Below are 20,807 nucleotides of genomic sequence, written 5' to 3'. Positions count from 1 at the left end.
TCCTGCTCCCTCCGACCCAGAATTAGCTGTAGCTCAGCAGGAGTGAGAGTTACATCCAACCCCCGAGTCACGACACATGCTCACCTCTCACCATTACCAATAACAGGGGAGGTTAGTATGTCTTGGGGGGTATGATCTTTGACCCTGTGTAACTTTCTCACTCATCAGTATTCATGATTCATTTCTCCATTGTTTTCAGCATACAACGTAGCTCAGTATTTGAATTCTTTATTTTATACAGTCTTTATTGCTCATCTTTATCAAGGGTGTCAATCATTTCTGAACTCACTCTATATCCCCCAGTGATTGGTGCTGAGACACAAAACGTGACAGGGAGATAATGGTGCCATTACAGCCTGTGAGGTGAATAATGACATCTCCCCTGCAGTCGTTGACTTACAGGTGTAGGCTTCCAGCTGTACAGCGGCCCCGCTGTGCGTGTGTACAGTTCAAATCACCTGAGGCGAGGCCTGGAGGCTCAAGCATGGCCATCAATCATTGCGGCTGCCTCTCATCAGTCATCAGTCATCACTGAGATCCAGTGCACCTGGGTGATCTACACCATAGACTGCACTCATACACAAAAGCACACATCTCAGGCTCCTAAAGATGGCGATTTTATATGTTTCTTTTCTATTGCCCTGTCATGTACACGGTTTCCTCCTTGGCTAAAACATATTTTTGAATGTTAGATTATCTTATGAATATATCTATATTTGTATTGCCATCCTGTGATTTGCGGTGTAGTCCCATCTCCCATGTCATTGATTTCCACTGTCCCCATTTCCCCATGTTTAGTAAGTTTAAAAAAAATGGCAAGGAGAGTCAGTTGCTGCTGTGGGGTGAATGTGTGAATAAATAAGTTGAGTATTGTTCCACATTTGGACTTTGCTGGTCCTGGAGCTGGATCACTAGAGCTGAAAATTGCCTGTGCCCTTTGGGAGGCAAGGAGGGCCAACTTCTCCCTTTTTCTGCATTTGTGTGGGTATCCTTCACTTTCTCTGTACCGTCTAATGCCAGACAAGTCAGATCACCGGTATGCAAAACGTAAAGAAAAGTTTTCTTCCGAAATCTAATAAAACAAACTGATAGTTTGACCCAAATGTTTTTTTTAGGTGATCTTTCCAGGTCATATTTGTTAGATTCACAAGCGATATTCTGACTTCACCTATGTCCTGGGAGACACAAACATAATTGATCTTGATTCTGTATAAAACATGCAAGGGAATGTGATTACAGGGGAACGGGTTATTTAGCTGCACTTAAAGTGATGCATTATGCTGACTCCCCAGGGTACAGATTCTCATTCCCATCTCCGAGCACTGATTGAAGGTAAAGCCCAGGGCAGTTACCCCCTGTTTCAGATGATTAGATGCGTTTTTATTGCCTGCCCTCCATGGGAATACACAGGGTTAAGGCCTTTGTTTACTGCGCTGTTTGTGGCGAGGCATCCCTGGAATACACAAGCCTTCCTCACTGCACCACAGCAGGAAATTATTTTCGGGATAGTAAAACGTTTTCAGTGTACAATTAAATGACTAAAATCAGACATAAAGTATGTAGAAAAACAGATAATGAGAACTAACAATCTCCTAAATTAAAGTCGGGGAGAACCCCATTCATTTTGTTATAATGTTTGAGTCACTCAGATAGCATAAGAACTTGACAGAAGCCGTGGCAAATTGTATAGAATTGCAGGAAATAAGCTTCAAAACAAGTCTCTGCGGCCAAGAGGATGGCCTCAAAAATGTTCGGTCAGAGACATCACCATTGGTCACGCCCCCTCCCCCCCATGCTCAATAACGTTCAACACTCCTCTCAGTGGTATTACATGGGTCTGTTCCAGGCAGAACATATCAGGTTAGTTACTAATGCTGCTGAGCTTAAGGGCAGGCTGATTCCAGTGCAGTTACTCATGGGGAAATAAATGCTTATATTGAATGTCTGCAGTTCTATTTAAAGAGGTTGTCTCAGACTACATGTTGCTCAAGTCACCAATGTGTACACCACACCTGAAAATGTTATTATGTGAAAATCAGTCAGAACGGCATTTAGACTGTACTAGTTGTTGTGTCCGTGCCCTATCGTCTGTACAAACCCATTTGAATGAAAGTGTTTTGGAATTGTTTACAAATGAAATGTTGATCTTTCATCTCAGCTGAGCTCCTGTGGATTTTCAACTGCCGCTGTGAGGTTGACAACCCGGTTAGGTAAATATTGGCTTGTTTCATCACAAGTGTGTGTTAAGTGCATGCAAAATGGGAGATGGTATTGAATACACCCACACACCCACACATCAATAAACTGCCAGTATGTTATATTTGTGATTCCTATAGGCTACTGGAGCATTGTAGTGTTAGTCATTGGAAGTTTAATGGTTGTGATCTTGTCGAGTTGGTGGATGCCATCTTAGAAAATGTCATAAAAAAATGAAAAAGGCAATTTCCACGATCTATTCTCATTAGGCTATATGGTGGTGAATGCGTTCATGAAGACTGTAATCTTCAGTCACTGGATTATGTATAGTGTATGTAGTTTACTCAATACAGTTTGCGTTCATTTCCTTGGAGCATCAAACCCAGTGGGATCAGAATGTGAGCCACAGGACCTTTCCCTTGACAGCAGCCTGGAGAAACCTATACATTTGAACCCAGAGCGTGATCCACTTCTCATGGGATGTTTTGGCCTTTATATACCTCCCATGGAAAGATGCCTCTCTGATATTGCAAACAGCTTGGGAGGCAGACAAGCAGTCATCAAATCAAATCAAATGTGATTTTCACATGCGCTGAATACAACAGGTGAAATGCATACCTACAAGCCCTTAACCAACAATGTAGTTCAAGAAATAGAGTTAAAAAAAGATTTACTAAATAAATTAAGTGAGAAAAAAAATCTCAAAGTAACACAAGAAAATGACATAACAATAACAAGGCTATATACAAGGGGTACCGGTACTGAGTCAATGTGCGGGGGTACAGGTTAGTCGAGGTAATTTGTAATGTGACTATGCACAGATAATAAACAGCGAGTAGCAGCAGTGTAAAAACAAAGGGTCAATGTATATAGTCTGGGTGGCCATTTAATGAATTATTCAGCAGTCTTATTGTCACGACAGTGACGGATGGTGGCGCCCCTCCTCGGCCGGGCGGAGCTCGGCGATCGTCGTCGCCGGCCTACTAGCTACCATCGATCCCTTTTTGTTTCACTTTCGTTTGGTTAGGTCTAGGTAGGCACGCACCTGTTTTGGGTTAGTCATTAGTAAGGGGGGGTTATTTAGGTTAGCGTAGGATGTATGTGGTTGTACGTGATTGTGTTGCTTGTCCGGGTTTTTTGTGTTCGAAAAGAACGTGTACTGAGTTTCTTTCCTTCTGCCAGTGGTTTATTTTGTTTGTGTACACCACCGCAGAATCTTTCAGGGCTGCGCCCCTATACTTTGTCGACCACGTACAGTGCTTCCAATAAAGAAGTGTGGTCACGAACTCTCTCTGTCTCCTGCGCCTGACTCTACCTCTCCTGTTGTTCCTCGAGCCAGCCCGTGACACTTATGGCTTTGGGGTAGAAGCCTTTTGGTCCTAGCCTTAGCACTCTGGTACCGCTTGCCGTGCGGTAGCAGAGAGAACAGTCTATGACTTGGGTGACTGGAGTATTTGACCATTTTTTATGCCATCCTCTGACACCACCTAGTGTATAGGTCCTTGATATCAGGAAGCTTGGCCCCAGTGATGTACTGGGCAATACGCGCTACCCTCTGTAGTGCCTTACGGTCAGATGTTGAGCAGTTGCCATACCAGGCGGTGATGCAACTGCTCAGGATGCTCTCGATGGTGTAGTTGAAGATCTTTTTGAGGATCTGGGGACCCATGCCAAATCTTTTCAGTCTCCTGAGGGGGAAAAGGTGTTGTCGTACCCTCTTTACAACTGTCGTGGTGTGTTTGGACCATGATAGTTAATTGGTGATGTTGATACCAATGAACTTGAAACTCTCGACCAGCTCCACTTCAGCCCCGTTGATGTTAATGGGGGTCTGTCCGGCCCTCCTTTTCATATAGTCCACAATCTGCTCCTTTGTCTTGCTCACATTGAGGGAGAGGTTGTTGTCCTGGCACCACACTGCCAGGTCTCTGACCTCCTCCCTATAGGCTGTCTCATCATTGTCAGTGATCAGGCTTACCACTGTTGTGTCGTCAGCAAACTTAATGATGGTGTTGGAGTCGTGCTTGGCCACACAGTCATAGGTGAACAGGGAGTACAGGAGGGGACTAAGCACACACCCCTGAGGGGCCTCCCTGTTGAGTATCAGCGTGGCAGATGTGTTGTTGCCTACCCTTACCACCTGGGGGCGGCCTGTCAGGAAGTCCAGGCTCCAGTTGCAGAGGGAGGTGTTTAGTCCCAGGGTTTAGTCCCAGCGATGAGCTTTGTGTGCACTAAGGTGTTGAACGCTGAGCTGTAGTCAATGAACAGCATTCTCACATAGTTGTTCCTTTGGTCCAGGTGGGAAAGGGCAGTGTGGAGTGTGATTGAGATTGCGTCATCTGTGGATCTGTTGGGGCGGTATGTGAATTGGAGTGGGTTTCCGGCATGATGGTGTTGATGTGAGCCATGACCAGCCTTTCAAAGCACTTCATGGCTACCGACGTGAGTGCTACGGGGAGGTATTCATTTAGGCAGGTTACCTTCGCTTTCTTGGGCACAGGGACTATGGTGGTCTGTTTGAAACATGTAGGTATTACAGACTCGGTCAGGGAGAGGTTGAAAATGTCAGTGAAGACACTTGCCAGTTGGTCCGTGCATGCTTTGAGTACATGTCCTGGTAATCCATCTGGCCCTGCGACTTTGTGAATGTTGACCTGTTTAAAGGTCTTGCTCACATCGGCTACGGTGTGTGCTATCAAAACAGTCCTGTAGCATAGCATCCTCGTCATCTGACCACTTCCGTATTGAGCGAGTCACTGGTACTTCCTGCTTTAGTTTTTGCTTGTAAGCCGTAATCAGGAGGATAAAATGATGGTCAGATTTGCCAAATGGAGGGTGAGGGAGAGCTTTGTATGCATCTCTGTGTGTGCAGTAAAGGTGGTCCAGAGTTTTTTTTCCCTCTGGTTGCACATGTGACATGCTGGTAGAAAAGAGGTAAAACAGATTTAAGTTTGTCTGCATTAAAGTCCCCGGCCACTAGGAGCGCCACTTCTGGATGAGCATTTTCTTGTTTGCTTATGGCCTTATACAGCTCGTTGAGTGTGGTCTTAGTACCAGTATCGGTTTGTGGTGGTAAATAGACGGCTACGAATAATATAGTTGAGAATTCTCTTCGTCGATAGTGTGGTCTACAGCTTATCATGAGGTATTCTACCTCAGGCGAGCAATACCTTGAGACTTCTTAAAAAATAAACATTGCGCACCAGCAGTTATCGACAAATAAACACACACCCTCGCCCCTCGTCTTACCAGACGTAGCTGCTCTGTCCTGCCGACGCACAGAGAAGCCAGCCAGGTCTATATTATCCGTGGCGTCGTTCAGCCACGTCTCTGTGAAACATAAGATATTACAGTTTTTAATGTCCCGTTGGTAGGACAGTTTTAATCGTAGATCATCCAGTTTGTTTTCCAATGATTGCACGTTGGCTGGAGGAAAAGGGGGAGGAGGGCGAGGTGCCTTGTAAGAATTTGCCGATGAGTAGGTAAACCACCACTTCCCTCCGTATTATTGGCCAACGTGCAATCACAAATTCTTACAAATTCTTACAATGTGCCCTCCTCCCCCTTTTCCTCCATCTTTTCTTCAAGCTGATGACTGAGATTTGGGCCTTGTCTTGACAAAGCACTATATCCTTCGCTTCCTTCGCTTAAAATAAAAACATCTTCATCCAGTTCGAGGTGAGTAATCAATGTTCTGATGCCCAGAAGCTCTTTTCGGTCATAAGAGACGGTATCAGCAACATTATGTACAAAATTAGTTACAAACAATACAAAAAAACAAACAAAATAGCACAGTTATTTAGGAGCCCATAAAACGGCAGCCATCCCCTCCGGCGCCATGTTTCCTCAGCATGGAAATGTCTGAGCAGGTGTGACAAAGCATACAGTTCACATGCGCCGCTGAAGTGGCAGAGTGGACACAAAGAGCGAGGGGTTAATGGAGACTTGACAAGCAGTAAATGACATTCAAGCCTGTGGAAAAACACTCTGGGGTGTGCAAACACTGTCTGCTGTCCTCTCCAGAGAACACTGATGGGCCATGTGGCACTGTATGTGTGTAGAAGATGGAAGTGTGTGTGTGTGTGTGAGTGCGTGTGTATGTGTGCGTGTGTATGTGTGTGTGTGTATGTGTGTGTGTGTGTGTGTGTGTGTGTGTGTGTGTGTGTGTGTGTGTGTGTGTGTGTGTGTGTGTGTGTGTGTGTGTGTGTGTGTGTGTGTGTGTGTGCGCATGTGTGTGTGTCTGTGAGTGAGTGAGTGAGTGTGTGTGTGTGTGTGTTGTGCATGAAGAGCAGAGTAACCTTAATCCTCCCAGATAGAATGTGACACCTCCTCATCAGCTTGGGTCGGTCCCCACTGTGAGGGTTAACCGAATCATAAAAACACCTCTGCTCTTCCTCCATTGCTTCCATTGCTTTAGATCACATGTCAAACTCATTCCACAGAGGGCCGAGTGTCTGTGGGTTTTCGCTCCTCCCTTGAACTTGATTTATGAATTAAGGTCACCTATTAGTAAGGAACCCCCCTCACCTGGTTGTCTAGGTCTTCATTGAAAGGAAAGAACAAAAACCAGCAGACACTAGGCTCTCCATGGGTTGAGTTTGACACCTCTGCTTTAGATGAACCCCCTCTACTCCTTAGAAGATGAAGAGCCCACAACCTGACCTTTACATGCCACTTCCTAGAAATTACATTCATCCTGATTTACCACAAATGATACTTCCCATATACAAGGTCTGTCAGTTTAAAGTGCCCTCTATTCCTCTCCCCTGTCTGCACAGCTTTCTGAGAGTGGACATAGATGTGGCTAGTTTACTACAGCAGTCTCCAACGCCATCTGTGAAAAAGGATAGTGTCATGTACGACCTCTAGCGTCCTGTCAGACCACACCACCAATAGGGCTGTGCTTATTATACAGGAACAACTTAGCAAATGCCACAAAATAGACCTTGGACAATGTAATGCAAAGGTTCAGCTCATAGGTCATTCCTGAAGATGAAGCATTAGCCAACTATAGGACTAACTGGTGTGCTCCACAAAGTTTATCTAAAAAATGTAGTCCCTCCTAACCCAGTTATGCAAATACCACAGTATGACAGTATGAACATGCAAAGTTGTTTTTGTCAGATGAAGAGCAAGAGAAATATAACCTATTCACTTAGCCTGCTTTCAATTGGTAACAGTTTCTGAGCCATATGGGCAGGTCAAATATCACACAGTGATTTGGCAAAATTGCTATGGAAAACAAAGATACACACAGCCCAAATTCTAATGACAAGTTCTCAAGCAGACGAGTCAATTTCCTCCTGTCACATTGAGTGTCCCCGCGTGGCTGCCGCCACTTGACAAACACAATCACGCTGCTTACCCAAATACTACCAATATTGCCTTTCACTACACATTACTGCGTTCATAATTGACCTGCGACTGAAAAACACTGGACCTATGTTTCCTGTGTTAGATGAGCGGTAATTAGCAGTCTTTGTGTATTGGTGAAGTTCGGTGCATTTTCAGTAATCTTGCGATCATATGAAATCTAAACTAGATACCATGTTTTTGGAGTTAGGACAACCATTGTTTACGCACTGAAAGAATGCAGAGCTCCTGTACAAACAGGGATAATTAAGTCAAATTAGACTTTATAACACAGCAAGACTTCTGACACGGCAGAAAGTTAGAGTTATTATCTCTAGTGAAATCTTGTTTTGGCTCATCCTCTGTGGAAAGTGTCCCAGGTGTCATTGTTGGCAGACGGATGTGCCATGTTTTCCACTGGGCTACAAGGACAGTAGCGGCACCCCTGAAATAGCTCATTATCGACAGGCAGACATATTAACGGCAACATCTGGCAGCCAGGTCATCACTCTGGCGGAGTGCCGTCGGCGACAACTGCCGGAACAGACATCATGTTTGGGAGGGGGTAATGGCACGGAAAGAATGTGCACAATGGTAACTGTCAGTGGTACACCTTGATGGGCTAACACTCTAAAAACATACACTTCCCATCAGCTTGTCACTATATTTGTAGTATTCTTCCCGGCGGCGCTAATGACTGGCAAATATACAAATATTATTTTTTGAATCGAAAGATAAGTAAATCCTGCTGTGGCATGTAGCAAGATATAGTGCTGGGTTCAGCATCATTGGAGAAGACCGAGGTTTCCTGGAAAGTAGAATCACTTCAGTGTTGTGCTTGGCTGAGGCTACATTCATGAAACTTATTACACTTGGTAATGTGACACTCTACATGGCCACTGTCATCAGCTGAGCGTATCTCCCAGGTAATACGCTCCAGTAGAGAATGACAATATATCCTGTTTCCTTTTTTTATACTGCTGGGGGACTCTCCTGTTGTCCACAGCCATCCATACTGTGCATGGCAATGAGCGGGCCTGCTGCTGGCTCATTGGCTCAGTAGTCATATCACGTTGCAGAAATAACCCATTGGCCCTGCCCTGCGCTGAGGCCTCCTCTATAAAGCTTGGTTCCATTACGCCCTGTTCTACAGTGAAGGTCCAGAGCCAGCTGTCTCACGGGTACAGGGAGAGGAACAGGTGTCTGGATCTTTTACAGATGCTGGGAACAAACTTGGAGCAACATGGAATTAGGGAATTAATGGAAACAATTTGGTCCAGTAATTAGATTATGGAAATGAATCACACCTGGTGTGAAGGAGTACATCCTCCAATCTGATGAGTCTTCAGTGATTATGAATAGAGCAATCTACAGTACACTACATATACAAATGTATGTGGACACCCCTTCAAATGAGGGGATTTGGCTATTTCAGCCACACCCTTTGCTGACAGGTGTATAACATCGAGCACACAGCCATGTAATCTCCATAGACAAACATTGGCAGTAGAATGGCCTTACTGAAGAGCTCAGTGACTCAACATGGCTCCGTCACCTTTCCAACAAGTCACTTTGTCAAATTTCTGCCCTGTTCCAGTGAAGGGAAATCTTAAAGCTACAACATACAATGACATTCTAGATGATTCTGTGCTTTCAACTTTGTGGCAACAGTTTGGGCAAGGCCCTTTCTTGTTTTAACATGACAATGCCCCCGTACACAAAGCGACGTCCATACAGAAATTGTTTGTTGAGATTGGTGTGGAAGAACTTAACTGGCCTGCACAGAGCCCTGACCTTAACTCCATCGAACACATTTGGGATGAATTGGAACGCTGACTGCGAGCCAGGCCTAATCGTCCAACATCAGTGCTCTTGTGACTGAATGGAAGCAAGTCCCCGCAGCAATGTGGAAAGCCTTCCCAGAAGAATGGAGGCTGTTATAACAGCAAAGGGGGGGACCAGCTACATATTAATGGCCATGATTTTGGAATGAGATGTTCAACAAGCAGGTGTCAACATCGTAGTGTATGTAAGGACATTGGAATGGGATGATTTGGCGAAATGGAAGTGTGAACAAAAACATTATTTATATTGGTCGCTAAATGTTGATAATACTAGTATGATATGGTTAGTATGGTGGTTTTGAGGATTAATAACGACTAGCTTCATTCTGTGCATTGCCTTTTCACTGCATTAACAGAGTTCATCTCTTTCTCTCTCTCTCTGAATGTATTACATTGAGGACATCAATTGACTTTGGGTAATGAGCCCTTATTGCACAAGTGCAGTGAGTTGTTGTACAGTGCATGGTTCAGTCTCATAATGTGTGGGATGTGGAGGACTCAATGCACTACCCACTTTATGGGAGAGACAAGGACAAGAGATATGTATTCAGGTCAAGATGAAATGTTTTCTTTAGTAGATTAAGGCCATTCGAAACAACTCGTCTGAGTGGTTTTACTCTCAGCACCAAAATACCAAAGTCATGACTCATGGAGTACTTTAGGTTTTATGCCAGTATGAACAGCCAGGACATCTCGGTGATTGGATGAGTCAAGTGTTATTTGAGAATGCACAGTGAATTGCACACCGGATTCAGCATGGTACTCAGGGGACAGTCTTTCCTAGAATGTGTTATTAGATGATAACTTGCTGGTAGGTACTATGTTTTAACTGTCATACAGCACAAGCTGAGTCCTCTCACGCATACAGTGCATTCGGAAAGTATTCAGAGTCCTTGACTTTTTCCCCCAAAAAATTACGATACAGCCTTATTCCAAAATGGATTAAATAAATGTTTTTCTTCATCAATCTGCACACAATACCCCATAATGGTAAAGTGAAAACAGGTTTTTAAAAACAGAAATACCTTATTTACATAAGTATTCAGACCCTTTGCTATGAGACTAGAAATTGAGCTCAGGTGCATCCTGTTTCCATTGATCATCCTTGAAATGTTTCTACAACTTGATTGTAGTCCACCTGTGGTAAATTCAATTGATTGGACATGACTTGGAAAGGCACACACACCTGTCTATATAAGGTCCCACAGTTGACGGTGCATGTCAGAGCAAAAAACAAGCCATGAGGTTGAAGGAATTGTCCGTAGAGCTCAGAGACCGGATTGTGTCAAGCTTCACATTTCTGCAGCATTGAAGGTCCCCAAGAACACAGAGGCCTCACCCCGCACCTCCCTGATTCAGAGGGGTTAGTTTAAAGGCATTCAGTTGAAGGCATTCAGTTGTACAACTGACTAGATATCCCCCTTTCCTTTTCTTTCTTAAATGGAAGAAGTTTGGAACCACCAAGACTCTTCCTAGTGCTGGCCGCCCAGCCAAACTGAGCTATCGGGGGAGAAGGGCCTCGTTCGGGGAGGTGACCAAGAACCCGATGGTCACTCTGACAGAGCTCCAGAGTTCCTCTGTGGAGATGGGAGAACCTTCCAGAAGGACAACCATCTCTGCAGCACTCCACCAATCAGGCCTTAATGGTAGAGTGGCCAGACGGAAGCCACTCCTCAGTTAAAGACACATGACAGCCCGCTTGGAGTTTGCCAAAAGGCACCTAAAGGACTCTCAGACCATGAGAAACAAGATTCTCTGGTCTGATGAACCAAGATTGAACTCTTTGACCTGAATGCCAAGCGTCACATCTGGAGGAAACCTGGCACCATCTCTACGGTGAAGCATGGTGGTGTCAACATCATGTTGTGGGGATGTTTTTCAGTGGCAGGGACTGGAAGACTAGTCAGGATTGAGGGAAAGATAAACGGCGCAAAGTACAGAGAGATCCTTGATGAAAACCTGCTTGAGAGCGCTCAGGACCTCAGACTTGGGCGAAAGTTCACCATCCAACAGAACAACGACCCTAAGCCCACAGCCAAGAAAATTCAGGAGTGGCTTCGGGACAAGTCTCTGAATGTCCTTGAGTGGCCTAGCCAGGCCCCGAACTTGAGTCCAATCTAACATCTCTGGAGAGACCTGAAAATAGCTGTGCAGCGATGCTCCCCATCCAACCTGACAGAGCTTGAGAATTCTGCAGAGAAGAATGGGAGAAACTCCCCAAATACAGTTGTGCCAAGCTTGTAGCATCATACCCAAGAAGACTCGAGGCTGTAATCACTGCCAAAGGTGCTTCAACAAAGTACTGAGCAAAGGGTCTGAATATTTATGTAAATGTGATATTTCAGTTTTTATGTTTAATACATTTGCAAAAATTTCTAAAAACTCTTATTGTGGGGTATTGTATGTAGATTGATGAGGAAAAAAAACTATTTAATACATTTTAGAATAAGGCTGTAACATAACAAAATGTGTAAAAGTCAAGGGGTCTGAATACTTTCTGAATGTACTGTACCTAATCAGTATAATGGAGTTTATCCTACCTTCAATCACAAATTGAATCTTAACCTTATAAACTGAATAGAGTAACAGCAATCATTTAAATTCACACCATAGATATAATAAAGCATTAATACTTTTTTCCAAATATAGGCTCCCTCTTTAAAGAGAACACAGGACACCTGTGTCGTTCTCCTTGCCATAATGTCACTCTCTCTCCTTCTGTGTGAATCAGCGTGGCTGTCTACTCAATCTTAATTGCCCTGTATAGTGTTCTGCCAGCATCGCCGTCACCACGCTCCTGTCCTCTCCCCGTCCCCCTTCTGTGTCCTGCTTGTGATGTATTGCCCCTGCACTCTCCGTAGATGGAAAGTTCTGCTGCTCATTAAGATGGAGGAAGATAGCAGGGGTGGAAGGAAAGGCAGAAGAAAGGAAGGAGATAAAACATGGGCCTGTTGGATTTGTTCCACTTCATTGTTTTCGTATTTTCAGCCTCTTCCTCTCCCTTTCTCCTTTGACGCAGAGCTTGACGACAAAGCCAAGCTACATCGTCCTTGAGCAGGTTGCTCCATTCACCGGTATGTTCTTGCTTGCTTTCCTGGCTGCTCCTGTTTGCACAGGTCAGATAGAATAGATGTATAACACATAGGAATAGGTCTAGGAAAAATGTGCTATAGTTAAAGGGAATACCTATAACCATACTGCCCTGTTCACATTACTTGGCAGTTTTTCAACAGGGTTAAGTTGTCTCTGAACCGCACCTTTTGAACTGTAGCTTGACTCATTTTCTTACCGCCAGGTACAATCCAGGACACACTTGCAACCCGTCTAGCTTCCTCACAGTGGGTTGTGGGAATTGCGGTTCAAGAATCATTAATGTATGAAGGTTCTCTGTGGTCATTCACCTGCAGTATAATCTGTCTAACACTTGTAAAGAGACAACTTCAACTGTGTCAGATAAGGGAGGAACAAAATGTGCCACATGCCAGACAAGTGGGCGACAACATTTTGCAGTAATCTCCAGCCCAAAGCCCTGTGGGGTGTGATGTGTGACTGGAAATGAAACAGGCTGACGGATGCTAATCCATGAAATACAACCTTGATCCAAGCATCAGATTCACAATGCACAGCAATCACAGACACTAAGACTTTGAGAGGTGATGTCATGTCAGGACAGGTGGGAACAGAGAGGGTGATCGTGACAGAAATCACTTAGGTAGGTCTTATCTCTGCTTCATTTTACTGTCATTACCTCTCATTCCCCTCCCAATGTAAAAGCCTCAGTATAGATTAATACATGACAGGTTGTATATAACCCAACCACGCATGCTGCTATTAGCACAGAGTCAAAAAGAAGATGGAATTCACACCGTACCTCAGAGCCCGTTAATGGGATTTCTCACATTGTCTGCTCTCCTGACCTTAAACACGCTTCCATAGTGTGTTAATCAGCTTCCATCAGTCACTCAACATTGCTTATTGTTTATTACTTTTGCTGTGTTGGACCCAACATTATGATACTTTAGACAATGGTTACATATTTTCACCAATACCAGGTATTCTTGATCAAGTCCTCTCAAAAATACGCGTATGAATGTCCTAATACTCTACCCATTGACATTGTCAGAACAAGCCTCTTAAAATTGCTAAAAAACAAACTCCTCCAATTAGCTCTCAGTCTCGAAAGCCCAGCTATATATTTCACAGGCACTGTCATAAATTAATCATGCTGTATATTAAACACTTCAGTTTCCCACTTTTCTCTCAACTCATTTGCATTACAGTGAGGGGCCGTCCCGGCAGGAATAGCTGTCCAAAACGGTTACTGCTTCATTAAATGATGTTCACAGAGTTTACTAATAGTGCCTGATTTCTTAGACAATGATCACATAGTTTACTTTTCAAACATGAACGGCCACAGGGGAAGAAGTGCAACAAAGATGTATGAGCAAATTCTATAATTGAGCCAGGTACGCAGTACAATCAAGGGACTTTCCACTGAGGAAGATCAGCCTCAGTATTCATACAGTTCTTCAACAGGGACGGACAAACCAATAAGCCGTGAAGCCAGAACAAAATCAGCCTCATTAATTATTTAGGAATGTGGACGCAAGAAGAACTTATGATGCAGCGCTTTGGCAATTTGAAGACACAAGGTCTCAGCTGCACAGTTAGCCCCCCTCAGCTCTCTTGCTCTCTCTCTCCTCGCCTGCAGAATTGCATTCCCCAGTGTTCTGATGGACACCACAACTCAGAATCTCCAGAGACACCAGGCTGACGGACATTGGCACATAAATCCCCACTCTCATGCCCCTCGAGACACGGCTAATTGGGTTTGCGGATTGGTAGGAGCAAAGACTTGTGCGCCCAACACAGAATCTCATCAAAACTCGAGCCCAGAGCCAATCAAAAATCAAGGCCCAGCAGCAAAAGCATTCATTACAGATGAAGGTTATTTTTGTTTGTCAATGTGCTGACTTTGTCAGGGGACCCGGCCTGAAGGAAACTTGCTGTCAAATCTGATTCTGTTAATTGGTGATGTCAGGTCTGAGTTAATGTGACCTCTGGTCAGAAATGCCTTGAAAAGGCCAATTCTTTGACCTGGATAGTTCTGCACTTCTGACTGCAACTCTGTTTCATCGACACCATTTCTTCAGAATAGAGAAGAACCCTGCTCTGAAAGAGCACATCTAACTTCCAATTTGCACACAGCAGGCAACAGGATTACCACTTGCAAACCTAGTGAGTTATTCAACAGAACCAAAATTAGCTAAACATGACTGTTTCTCCTTTTGAACAGACTTATTCAGCTCCTAGCTGTTTGCTCTACTTCAGTTGATTCGTACAAACTTTGGCCTGGTTTGCATCTTGCTTTGGGCTGTACTAGCAGCACCTTTCCTGAATGCCCTGACAGCCTTGTGTGTGTACAGCAGGCACGGCATGAAATCTTCATGAGAATTCACACGTGTGATCTTTTCACTACCAACTATGCCAACAGCCTGAGGTTTCACCAGGAGGGTTAGAGACTAAGCTAAGACATACAGGTGACACTTCAGTGAGGAAACACATGTCTTGTCGCTAAACATCATGTCAACTTGTCCACATTTATTAATGTGTAGATGTATGTACCAGCTACCGGTAGTTCCATTGTTCTGGGCTTTCCATCCCCAGTCAACATGCTTGACATTTAGCACGTTGAGATACAGTATAGAGTATTGGTTTGTGCTAAATATGGTTTTGGAGAGACATGACTTAACCCATTTGATGATGACAAATGCAGAGCATAGCTGTTGCTAAGCAGGATACTGAACTTTATTCATGGTTCATTAACAGTTACAAAAAGCGAATTGCCGACTGATTGAAGGTATCCTATTTGTGCATTGATAATTGATATGTTTTAAAAAACGTTTTACCTTACTCTGAGCTAATGAATGCTGTGTGAATTACTAGTCTTGCTTTTTGAGTTTATGTAGAACAAAGCATACACTGCAACAGCAGAAATCGAATGCTGATTAGAGTCCTACTAGGACTTGTATGTTATGTCAAATTAACTAAGAAAGAGCATAGAGCAGCAATCAGACATTACGTTTTAGGGGGCCTCAGGAAATGCCGGCATGGAATGTCTCTCTTCTACATTGTGACAAAGCATGTTTTTGCATGACTGGTTTCTCAAATCTATCAGAGCCTGCTGGAAGAGCTTTCTTGCTGCAAGTCTAAACAAACATCAGCAGACTCCTCGGTGGAAATCTGATATCTTTACTAATGGAGATCATTGACTGATTTCATTGTCAAACATATCAATGATGTTATTCACAATCACTGCCGAAGTCAAGAGGTTCTAAGAGTGTCTGAGGAAGCCGCCTGAAAGACTAGAAAGACAAGGTCTAAGGGTTGTTTTCTGATACATTTGGTTAATAGCAATAGTTGCAGTTTAAAATCTATAACTTCAGAAACTCTGATCGGAACACAGTGTAATTGCTTCCTCTCATGACAGTGTCGGCATTTATATCAATGCCGTTACATTAGCTGTGAGGTTCCAATGGTGGAATCTTTTTACATTAACATTTAGAGTAGAGGTTTTTCGATGGAGTAGCCTATCTTTCACTGTTAGTCTGTAATGCTACTGGCAATTTTCCTTTGTAAGAGTTTTGAGAGAAAGATAGGATGAGCAGAAAAGGGGGGGGGGGGGGTTCATTGGCAAACATCCAGTCAAGATAGGGTAAACAACAAACATAACAAACTGATACTGGTCTAAGAAACGAGACAGTGCAAGCAAAAGGCTGGACATTAAGAGAAGTGGTCGATCCACGGAGGCAGAAGAGCTGGATGGAAAAACTTCAGATCAGTAGCCTATCGGTAGCCTATCTTGTTTTCTGAGATGGGACTGTGTAAATGATTTTCCAAGCTGTCTGAGCTATGAGGAAAATGGACGCTGCATTGTAGTATTAGTCAGCCTGTAACGCTTGGGCGTAGTGGGTGCAGGGTCAGGAGCAAGCCGCCCCAACAGCGAACTAGAGCGCACACAAAAACCAAAGTGCCCAAACACATGGGACAAAACAGGTCGGCGCAAAATACGCACTCGCACCTCAAAACACAATGAGCGCGCATTCACAAGCTATACAACGATCAAATAATCCTGCACACAGAGCAGGCGGGCCTCCTGGCTAAAATAGCCCGGCTAATCAGCCCAAACCAAAAACAGGTGCACACAATAAACGAAAAGGGGGAAAAGGGAATCAGTGGCAGCTAGTAGGCCGGCGATGACGACCGCCGAGCGCCACCCGAACAGGAGGGGGAGCTACCTACGGTAGGAGTCGTGACAGTACCCCCCTTGACGCGCGGCTCCCGCAGCGCGCCGACACCGGCCTCGAGGGCGACCCGGAGGGCGAGGCGCAGGGCGATCCAGGTGGAGGCGATGGAAATCCCTCAACAGGGATGGGTCCAAGACGTCCCCCACCGGTACCCAGCACCTCTCCTCCGGGCCGTACCCCTCCCAGTCCACAAGGTACTGCAGGCCCCTCACCCGGCGTCTCGAGTCCAGAATGGCCCGTATGGTGTATGCCGGGGACCCCCGATGTCCAGAGGGGGTGGAGGGACCTCTGGCACCTCACCTTCCTGCAGGGGACCAGCTACCACCGGCCTGAGGAGAGACACATGAAACGAGGGGTTAATACGGTAATAGGAAGGGAGTTGTAACCTATAACACACCTTGTTTATCCTCCTCAGGACTTTGAAGGGCCCTACACACTGCGGCCCCAGCTTCCGACAGGGCAAGCGGAGAGGCAGGTTCTGGGTCGAGAGCCAGACCCTGTCCCCCGGTACGAACACGGGGGCCTCACTGCGGTGGCGGTCAGCGCTCCTCTTCTGCCGTCCACTGGCTTGTTTCAGGGATTCCTGGACAGCTCTCCAGGTCTCCTTGGAGCGCTGCACCCACTCCTCCACCGCAGGAGCCTTGGTCTGACTCTGGTGCTATGGTGCCAGGACCGGTTGGTAACCCAAAACACACTGAAAGGGTGATAGGTTAGTAGAGGAGTGACGGAGTGAGTTCTGGGCCAACTCTGCCCATGGGATGTACCTAGCCCACTCCCCTGGCCGGTCCTGGCAATACGACCGCAGAAACCTGCCCACCTCCTGGTTCACCCTCTCTGCTTGCCCATTACTCTCAGGGTGATAACCGGAGGTCAAGCTGACCGAGACCCCCAGACGTTCCATAAACGCCTTCCATACCCTGGACGTGAACTGGGACCCTCGATCAGAGACAATGTCCTCCGGCACCCCGTAGTGCCGGAAGACGTGGGTAAATAGGGCCTCCACAGTCTGTAGGGCCGTAGGGAGACCGGGCAACGGGAGGAGACTGCAGGACTTAGAAAACCGATCCACAACAACCAGGACCGTAGTGTTCCCCTGAGACGGGGGGAGGTCGGTCAGGAAGTCCACTGACAGGTGAGACCATGGCCGTTGTGGAACGGGGAGGGGCTGTAACTTCCCTCTCGGAAGGTGCCTAGGAGCCTTACTCTGGGCGCATACCGAACAGGAAGAGACGTAGACCCTAACGTCCTTAGCCAAGGTGGGCCACCAGTACTTCCCCCTGAGACCCCGCACTGTCCTCGCCCCACCTGGATGACCCGAAGAGGGTAGAGTGTGGGCCCACCGAATCAATTGATCCCGAACACCAAGCGGCACGTACAAGCGACCCGTGGGACACTGTGAAGGTGCAGGTTCCACCCTTAACGCCCGCTCGATGTCCGAGTCCACCTCCCATACCACCCGTGCCACCAGCCTAGACACTGGGATGATGGGAGTCGGATCGATGGGCTGGTCCTCTGTGTCAAAGAGATGGGACAACGCGACGGCCTTCATGTTCAGGGAGCCCGGTCTGTAGGAAATAGTAAACCTGAAACGGGTGAAGAACATGGCCCACCTTGCCTGACGCGGATTCAGACTCCTAGCTGCCCGGACATACTCCAGGTTCCGATGGTCAGTCCAGATGAGAAAGGGGTGCTTAGCCCCCTCAAGCCAATGTCTCCACACCTTCAGGGCTCTTACCACCGCTAAGAACTCCCGGTCCCCCACATCATAGTTACGCTCCGCCGGACTGAGCTTCTTCAAAAAGAAAGCGCAGGGGCGGAGTTTAGGTGGCGTACCCGAGCTCTGTGACAGCACGGCCCCCACCCCAGCCTCGGATGCGTCCACCTCCACTATGAAAGCTAGAGAGGGGTCCAGGTGCACCAACACGGGTGCATTGGTGAACAGCGCCTTCAACCTCTTGAAGGCTCTGTCCGCCTCAGTCGACCACCGCAAACGCACCGGCCCCCCCTTCAGCAGTGAGGTAATGGGAGCCGCTACCTGGCCAAAACCCCGGATAAACCTCCGGTAGTAATTGGCAAACCCTAAGAACCGCTGCACCTCCTTCACCGTGGTTGGAGTCGACCAATTACGCACGGCATTAACGCGGTCACACTCCATCACCACCCCCATGGTGGAAATGCGATAACCCAGGAAGGAGACGGCTCGTTTGGAGAACACACACTTCTCAGCCTTGACGTATAGGTCATGCTCCAGCAGTCTCCCAAGCACCTTGCGCCCTAGAGACACATGCGTGGCGCGGGTGGTGGAATATATCAGAATATCATCGATATAGACAACCACGCCCTGCCCGTGCAGGTCCCTGAGAATCTCGTCTACAAAGGATTGAAAGACGGCTGAGCATTCTTTAACCCATACGGCATGACGAGGTACTCATAATGGCCCGATGTGGTACTAAATGCGGTTTTCCACTCGTCTCCATCCTTGATACGCGCTCCTGAGGTCCAGTTTTGTGAAGAACCTTGCTCCGTGAAATGATTCCACCGCCGTAGCGATGAGAGGTAGTGGGTAACTAAACCCCACCGTAATAGCATTTAGACCTCTGTAATCAATGCACGGACGCAGACCTCCCTCCTTTTTCTTCACAAAAAAGAAACTCGAGGAGACGGGTGAAATGGAGGGCCGAATGTACCCCTGTCCCAGAGATTCCGTGACATATGTCTCCATAGCCAACGTCTCCTCCTGTGACAAAGGGTACACGTGACTCTTGGGAAGCACAGCGTTTACCTGGAGATCTATCGCACAATCCCCGTGTCGATGAGGTGGTAATTTGGTCGCCCTCTTCTTACAGAAAGCGATAGCCAAATCGGCGTATTCAGGGGAATGCGCACGGTGGAAACCTGGTTTGGACTCTCCACCGATGTAGCACCGATGGACACTCCTATACACCTTCCTGAACACTCCTCTGACCACCCCTGGAGAACCCCCTGTCTCCACGAAAACCGGGGATTGTGACTAGCCAGCCAGGGAACCCCCAGCACCACCGGAAACCCAGGTGAGTCGATAAGGAAGAGACTAATCCGTTCCTTATGATTCCCCTGCGTTACCATGTCCAGTGGAACCGTGGCCTCCCTGACCAACCCTGACCCTAATGGTCGGCTATCTAGGGAGTGCACGGGGAAGGGGGGATCTATCGGCACTAGCGGAATACCCAGCTTAATGGCGAGTCCGCGATCCATAAAGTTCCCAGCTGCGCCTGAAACGACTAGCGCCCTATGCTGGGAAGAGGGAAAAAAATCGGAAAAAACAATTTCAACGAACATGTGACCGACAGGGGGTTCTGGGTGAGTTTGGTGCTGACTCACCTGGGGTGACCGAGAAGTGTTCTGCCTGCCCTCTCGACTCCCAGACTGGCTCCTCCAGCACCGGTCGGCCGTGTGTCCTCTCCGACCACAGCTGGTGCAGGAGGAGCCACCTCCTCCGGTACCCCTCGGCACAGCCCCCCCTAACTCCCTATAGGAATAGGGACGGGAGTGCACGGAGGTGGAACAGACAGGACCCTTTCAGAACACCCGCGGGCAGCCAGCAGATTGTCCAGTCGAATCGACATGTCGATGAGCTCGTCGAGAGAGAGAGCGGTGTCCCGACACGCTAGCTCCCTGCGGACGTCCTCCCGAAGACTCCACCGGTAATGGTCAATCAGGGCCCTGTCGTTCCACCCCGCCCCAGCAGCCAAGGTCCGGAACTCCAGCGCGAAGTCCTGCACGCTCCTCGTCTCCTGCCTGAGGTGGAATAGCCGCTCACCCGCCGCTCTTCCCTCCGGAGGGTGGTCGAATACAGCCCTAAAGCGACAGGTGAACTCTGGGTAGTGATCCCTCGCCGAGTCCGGACCATTCCAGACTGCGTTGGCCCACTCCAGAGCTCGGCCCGTCAGGCAGGAAACGAGGGCACTCACACTCTCCTCCCCTGAGGGAGTAGGTCTCACAGTGGCCAGGTACAGCTTGAGCTGGAGCAGAAATCCCTGTCACCCAGCCGCCGCTCCATCATACTCCCTCGGGAGCGCAAGACGAAGCATGCCGGAGCCGGATGAAGGGGGGGAGGAGGCGGATTAGT

At 47.0% G+C, this 20,807-nt stretch overlaps 1 protein-coding gene across 1 annotated transcript in view; it reads right to left on the bottom strand.

Annotated features, from left to right (window-relative positions):
• The window catches only part of LOC106609497 (muscarinic acetylcholine receptor M2-like), a 91,891-nt gene that overhangs the window by 15,171 nt on the left and 55,913 nt on the right, over positions 1–20,807 (bottom strand). The gene's annotated exons all lie outside the window — the stretch shown is intronic.

Source organism: Salmo salar, chromosome ssa07 (genome assembly GCF_905237065.1).
Source record: "Salmo salar chromosome ssa07, Ssal_v3.1, whole genome shotgun sequence".
Classification (NCBI taxonomy): Eukaryota; Metazoa; Chordata; class Actinopteri; order Salmoniformes; family Salmonidae; genus Salmo; species Salmo salar.
Note: the sequence above shows the minus strand (reverse complement) of the source record. Positions and strands in the feature narration are given on the sequence as shown.